This window comes from Coffea eugenioides, chromosome 8, assembly GCF_003713205.1.
Source record: "Coffea eugenioides isolate CCC68of chromosome 8, Ceug_1.0, whole genome shotgun sequence".
NCBI lineage: Eukaryota > Viridiplantae > Streptophyta > Magnoliopsida > Gentianales > Rubiaceae > Coffea > Coffea eugenioides.
Genome location: NC_040042.1, coordinates 43,773,853 through 43,781,637, shown reverse-complemented (window position 1 = coordinate 43,781,637; position 7,785 = coordinate 43,773,853).

Here is a 7,785-nt window from a genome sequence, read left to right as displayed (position 1 = left end):
CAGCAGAACTTTTTATATATGTTACAGGTCATTTTTGTTTAACTTTTTCTTTGATCAGTGCTACTAGAACCGTATATCCATAGTTTTACGTCAAAATAAGGGGTGGTGGAACTAATTTGTACCATTTTATCGGGTTTTCCCACTGTTTTACATGGAAAAGCACGGAACTTTGAAGCCTACAAAATCTCTGGACTCCAAGAAAACGAGAGAGATAGGGAGTGAATTAACAATAAAAAACAATAAAAGGCATCGGCAATTCTATATTCTTTTTCCTTTGTTCAATTCCTTGGAGTGGGGCTTTGTCTCCACGACGACAAAATAAATGTGGCTAGTTTTTCAAGTGGGAACATGCTTTATATCATTTCTTGCAGGCAAATCTGGGACTTGAATTCTTACACAGTATGATTAGAGACAAGCTGCCTATTGCTTTCTAGCCCATCATGACATCTCCATACGACACATTTATTTATAGAAGAAGATTATTACCTGCGGCGTTAACAGATGCCAGAGACGCAGATTTTAGCATGTCGCCTTTGTATTTTTGCAATGTGATGCAAACGTATTAGCCCCCAAAAAAAAAAAAAATCGCATCAAATAATTAACAGGAACTAGCTAAGATTATTATGTTTACAAAGCTATTGTAGCATTTCCGTATGTTTACCCTTCGTTTAATGCCTCAGAATGTCTAGAATGAAAAGGTCTTTCTACCCAGAATGTCTTTCTAGTCGAAATGATATAGAAACAAAGTTTATTTTTTCATTATAATGTGTGGTATGTTTGTCAGAATGGAATGTTCATCACATTTCCAATATTTGGTACAATCAATTTTCAGATGTCAAAATGGAATAAAACATGTATAAAATTGACTTAATTTCCCTGAAATCTATTATTGAGCATTTTATAGTTTTACATGTTTTGTTCATTGGTACTATGCTGTTTGTTACTTTATACGAGGAACTTTGACTCTTTTTTCTTGGTACATTATGAATAACTTGCGTACTTATTAAAATAATTCGATTATAATATTTTATTATTTTTAAATTATGAATATGCATTTTAAGTTTTTTCGTTTTAAATAACAATATAATTACTAGCTTACAAAAAATTAAACATTCATATTCTCTCTTTATTATTTTCTTCACCATTTATGTCAAGTGCCAAAAAAAAAAGTCCTTATACGTTTGCACTGAAGTTTAAAAGAACAATATCTTAAAATTAGCAAAGAAAAAATATTGTAAAAATAACTAGAATAGTTTGTTAAAAAAATCATGGTCAATTATTCATTAAACTAACAACAAATCTATTGGCAATAGAACAAAGATATGTATGAGAATAAATTTGGCTCCAATAATTTTGGACATTTCAGGGTAAAGGTGAAAAGAACTTTCTTTAGAATTTTGTGAGGAATGGGGTTCCCGGGAAAATGCTAGAATGAGTTTTTTCTAGGGAAAAAGGCCTTTCTAACTCAAAAAATCCATACTAAATATGAGAATGGAATCAATAAGTTGGAGAAGCCGTTCTATCAAAGGTGGTTCCTACGTACCATTACCAAACAAACGAGGGCTTAGAGTCTAGTTTGTCTGAGCCAAATTAACTTGCTTGTTGTACAAAAATTCCAATTCAATCAATGCATGTGATCATTTATCCAATAAGAAACGGGTCAGAGTTTGTCATTGATGCGTTTGCAAATTAGTCTTGAGATAGGGAATTTCTTTACCAATTTGAAATCAACAATATTCCTATGATATTCTTTTCGTCAATGAATGTTATTGTAGAAAAAAAAAATGAATGCTATTGTAGGCCCAATTTCCGTGGTCTTTCCATTTTTTTGTCTTGAACTTAATGACATGTATAAAGCCCCACGGGGTAGCTCGGATGGTGCGCTCCTCCTCTTTAGGGTATGGCCACTTACCTGGCAACTAGGGTTCGAGTCCCGTTGTTTACGTCTTCGGTGTGGAGTGGGACCTCCTCTCCTGGAGCGCAGGGGGATTAGTCGGGCCCCGTAAGGATTGATCCGGACACTTTCTGTGTCGACAAAAAAAAAAAAAAATGACATGTATAATTTTTTTTTTTTTTTTTTTTTTGGCGAATTAGACCTCAAGGGTCCTATGGATTGATTTTGCTACGATGGTATCAGAAATTCTGCGGAATTTGTAGCAACTTGAATCATGAGCACGAGCTTGTCAGTATCCATAAACAGTATAATTCCAACGGACAAGACAGAAGGCAACCAATGATTCTGTCTAGAATAGATAAGGCACCGGTTCAACAAATTATCAAAGTGGACAAGGTGGGAAACTTGGAATTTTTTATAGTTTTAACAAAATTAAAAAAAAAAAGGATTAGATGTAATGGTTTTACAAACTACAAACAACTTGGACTTGTTTAACCTTAGGATATCCGATGACATGCTTCAAGAAAGTGGAAATTTAACCTTTGACATTTAATTACGTCTGTTGCCAAAGGCAACGAACCCATTCTGTTAAAAAAAGAGGTTGAGCCATATTTCACCGCAACGGATCTTCTGTCCCACACTCTGTGCCACTCTCTATCCTATTTTTTATTATATTATTATTTCTCCTTCATAAACATCATGTTATAGTTCTTTTTTGTTTCCTTAAGATTCAATAATTATTAATTCAGTAAAAAATAAATACAACAACTTCAAAAAAGCAATATATAATAGAAAATTAAAAAATACAGCAGAAATTTCATAAAAAATCTCATTTTATATGCATTTTGATTTTTTGATTATGTTAAATTTTGTGTATTACTCAATTAATAGTTATTGAATCATAAGGAAACAAAAAAGAACTAAAACATGATATTTATGAACGAGAAATAGCAATATAATAAAAAGTGGCACAGAATGTGGGACAGAAGATCCGTTGCGATATTTCACCTTGCAAATACCTCAAGCCCAAGTTTAACAGCTAATTCGAGAGTATTTGAAGCTAAGTACTCAAGAATGTCCCTAATCCATAAAAAAAAAAAAAAAATCTCACCTATTCCTCGATATTGGCTCATTAATTGCAAAATGTACCACAAAAAAAAAATGACAGATAACTGATGCGACATAGATTCTTGCATTAGCATGTGACTATATTTTATTTGAGTACATACATCGAATTTCTGTTCTAAACCATCCCAAATAATCTGCATTGAGTTTTATTTCAGCGTTGATTTGGATCAGTTGTACGTGAATTGGTCTTGCCAAAAATAATTAGGATACGTGAACATAGCTTTCCATTAGGTTTGCATTTAATTTAGAGTTTTACTTGTTAACTTCTACACAGAAATTTTATCTTCTCTTCTTGCACTTCTCCTATAAACTCAACAAGAAAAAAGATCGATAATTTACAAGGCTTGGCTTTCATGTGTACGTTAGTTACAGTTAAAAGTGTCTACGTAGGAATATGGAGACAGGAATCTGTTGGGCCATTATGTCTTCATTTATGCCATTAATATAGTACGGAGCAAACACAAAGTACACAACCGAGAACCTCCCGTTTGGTTGTCTGCCACCCTCCTTCCTAGTCTCCGGTAACCCCACCGGCTGTCCCTTATTTAATCAACCACCACATTTATAAACAAACTGAAAATCAGAGAGTTAACCCCAAAAAACAAAAAGAAGGGTATTTGGTTGAAATTAGTGATATATATATCTACATCACTACTAATCAAATTTATCTTATCCACCGTCCCACTCCTACCTAATTTATATCTCCGATCGTTAGAAGTGCTGTGATGTCATGGCATCACAATTTGCAAAAATGCATGTACTTAGATGAGTATTATTCAACTCCTTTCAAGGAATTCATGCTCTCCACCTATAATACATAGACGGGCACGCTTCTCCAGTACATCAAGAATTGTACCGTAAGTTTGTGTGGTTTGACATTTTTTCCTCCCATAGTCCCATTTCTCTTCTACTCTAGACTCTAGTCGTGGGTTTTACATGCCATTTATTATTCTGGTGTAACTCACAAGACACACTACTGGTTTGCTGGCTGGTAGACAGTGATTTGGAAGATCTCTTTAACCACGAAAATTAGGGAGGTTTAACTCCACATATTCTTGAAATAGAATCGATATCTGATGGTATAACTTAACCAAGCAAAGATTTTCAATAGTGTGTTTGGACGGGAGATTATTTGTCCAAATATATTTGCTTACATCGCTATCACAATTTTCAATACACCTTTTTATCTTCTCAATTACCTTTTTATCTCACATATATCACATCACAAAAAGTGCTACAGTAAAAAATATCTCAAATAATTTACAATCCAAACACACTCTCGTAATATTTCGTCTCTTTAGGACAGCCGAAATTATATATGGCGCATTATTAAAAAGTAAAAAAGAAGCACAAGAAAGAGAAAAAGAAACAAAAAATAAATCTTATGAACCAATACTTAGATAGACTAGATCTAAAAGATTTTTTTTTTTTTTTGGACACAGGGAGTATCCCAACTTTGCCGGATTAATCTCCATACGCCTGTGCACCCTGCCTCTCAAGAATACACAGGATGGTAGGAGGGACAACTCGAACACGCGACCTCAGGATTTGAAGGAGCTACCCTGATGCCACCGAGCGAACCCCTGGGGCTTCATCTAAAAGATATTTGAGACTTGGGTATAGAGCACAACACCACCTACCCAAGACAAAAACAAAGTATGAGAAGAACAATACTCATAAAGTTCTGATATTACGATCAATCTATCAAGATCACACATTAAAAATTTGTCCGATGCGCCTTAAAGATTTGCATGTTCCAAAATGATAATAAATCTGCAATTACGTGATTTTGGCACAAGTCCAGTCTATATCGAAATTAAATACTAGTACTGCGACATAAGCTATAATATATATATGACTATGAGAGCGTCTGTCATCTGTCCTGATCTTGAGGTCTATATAAAGTCAAAATCTTTTGCATAGATTTGGCAAGAGATTGGCAGAAGAAGAGTGAGAGGAGCCAGGCAAGAAGAGTGAGAGGAGCCAGGCAGGCAAAATGCAGCAGTAGCACGCACGGCAATAATTCATTCCATTCCATGCAAAAGAGAAAGATATTTGGATTAATGTGGAGAAAAGGGGCACGTAGGAGTTGCCCACAGAATATTGCTGTGGAGATTTGAAAGCAACTTTTGATGTAAAAAGAAAGAGATGGGCACGTTATTGAATCAAGTGTTTCTAATGAATCCTTCACTTTTTAATCTTTTGCAACTGGCTAGGACTTCAACTTGACTGTTACAAATGCCTTTTTTTTTTTGGAAATGTTATTTACACCCCCAATTTTTTATGCATATGTTAAATGGATCATAGTAGCAAAGTTATATAGACATAAAATTGGCTCAATCTTTACTTATATGATGTGGAAATATCTAAAATAGAGATATAAAGAGATAAGATAACGATAGATTTAGAAAAATTAGCAACTAAGAGCGGCCTATAACTTTTAAAATTAGAGGTTTTTGTAGTGTTCTTTTTTTTTTTTCCTATTAAAATGTGTCACCAAGTCAATTGATTTAATGAAAATCTTTTAGGGGTGCATTTGGTAGGTGGGTTTCTACTAAGGAATGGGTTTCAAAATTAGCGATAGTAATACTTATTGTTTGGTAAATGTTAATCATGGAAATCTTTTGGAGGTGCATTTGGTGAGTGGGTTTCTACCAAGGAATGGGTTTCAAAGTTAGTGATCCTTATACTTATCGTTTGGCAAATGTGAATCTGAATGAGTTAATGGATGTATGATAGGTCCATTCTATGAGTTTTTGTTTTGTGATTAATTATTCTTTTTAGTAGGAAGTCAATATTTATTTATCTGTAGAATTGATATTTATAGTTAAAAATAAACAAGTTACAAAATATTAGAAGAAATTGAGAGAGTGAGAAAAATTTACAAGAAAAAAGAGTAGGAGAAAGAAAAAAAATGTGAAACCTACACTTCAATTTTAGTTATCATAAACTAATTAATTAATGATGTTAACAATGATAGTGATGGTGATTGATGAACTTTTATCAAACGGCCCGTTAGTGTATAATTTGGAGGAATTGGATGTTCTGAGAGGCTTGGATGTGGAGGGAACTTTCCTACACCAGTAAATAAATAAACAAATAAATAAATGATTCACTCGTGGCGCAAATTGCAAGGAGATCTTGATTATGGTTCTTGTTCTTTTTCATTGTTGCCAAAGATTCACATGGAAAGCCTTTGGAATAGTTTTGTACGATTAAGTGCAATAGTGTTGCCCTTAATAGTTATGGGGAAAATAATAGGAACACAAAGCGAAAAGTAATGATCGATGATATTTGATTTTTTTTAAAGCAAATTTTATTTACATATTGCTGGAAATTGTCCAGCGAGATTTGATTTACATATCTGAAAATATGAAAAATTTCACAATTGTCTTTTAATAGATAAATAATTACAACTTCCTTCTGTGTATGTTGTAATCGTCGAATCTGCTAATCAACGGTTTTAAACTTCAGTGACGATGATCAAATTTGTTGAAATGGATTCAAAATTTTAAAAAATTTTAGATTTGACAATCAGATCCAAAATAAATTTAAATCTAACAATAAAATAAGAAATAACACAAAATCTCCTTAGGTATCCCTAGGAGAACAAAAAATTTTTGCTAGAAATCCCTAGAAAAAACATAAAACTTTCATTAAGAAAATTTAGAAGAGATTTTATTAGAAAAACAAAACAAACGAAATTCTTGCAAGGGAAACCATGAAAGAAGGCTTTTTAATAAAGGAGAAAAAGTAGAGAGAAGTTGGAAAAGAAGAGAGGAAGCAACTTTATATCGATATTTAACATTTGTGGACTAGTTATTCAACAAAATTTCTTCAATTTGTATTTTTTTTTTCAAATAGCAACGGCTATCCTAATATACTCCTATTCCTACTCTAACTTATATTGGGGGAGAGATTCAACGGAAACTGAACCATCATCGATTCAAACGAGTGCACTGCACACCTGTATGAATTTAGAAGAAGTCACGTATAGTAACAGGGGTTAAACCCTTGACTTTCTATTCCACCGAGACTTTTAAAGTTTTTGGTGGTTGTCAACTGTCCAAAGTGCCGTTGGTTAAATTTCTTCAATTTGTAGCTGTCAAATGAATCTCCAAGAAAATCTATCTTTGAAAATGCTGTCTCATTCAATTAGCAAATCCCCTGTATCAGATTGAAAAAGTGTCTTCAAAAAGGAGATTTGATTGGGTTATTATGCTGGAACAGTACTCGTCCGGTCTTTCTTAAGATCATGGCAGGTTTGAACATTCCCATATCGTTCCTACACCAGTATGCCTGACTCTTCCAATGGGATTTGGGGACCCTCAAAGCTCAAACACCAATTTTCCCTTTCCTTCTTAAGAGTTTCCAGTGCCAATGGGGTCCATAGCCAGGGCCAAGAAAAGCTGTCACAAAAATCGTACTCTTCCCAATTACTTTAAATTTTTTGTTTTACGAAATAGATTTTCTTTTCTTTTTGGATTTTGACTTTTATAGATGCAAAAATTTGTAAACCAACGATTGATTTTACTCTTTCAAGCAGCCTTTCGATTTTCATAACCATTACGAGATCTGCAATTACTTCGTACGTAATTATAGTGTACTTTTATTTGCAGTAATCATACATTATTGGAAACATAACACCAAGTCCATCCCAAACTCTTTTTTTTTTCTTTTAACTTTTTAAAGCAAAAAACGAACGAAGCAGAAGAGAGGAAGATTTTATACCCGAAACCTAAAACTTAATATAGGTATAGTAA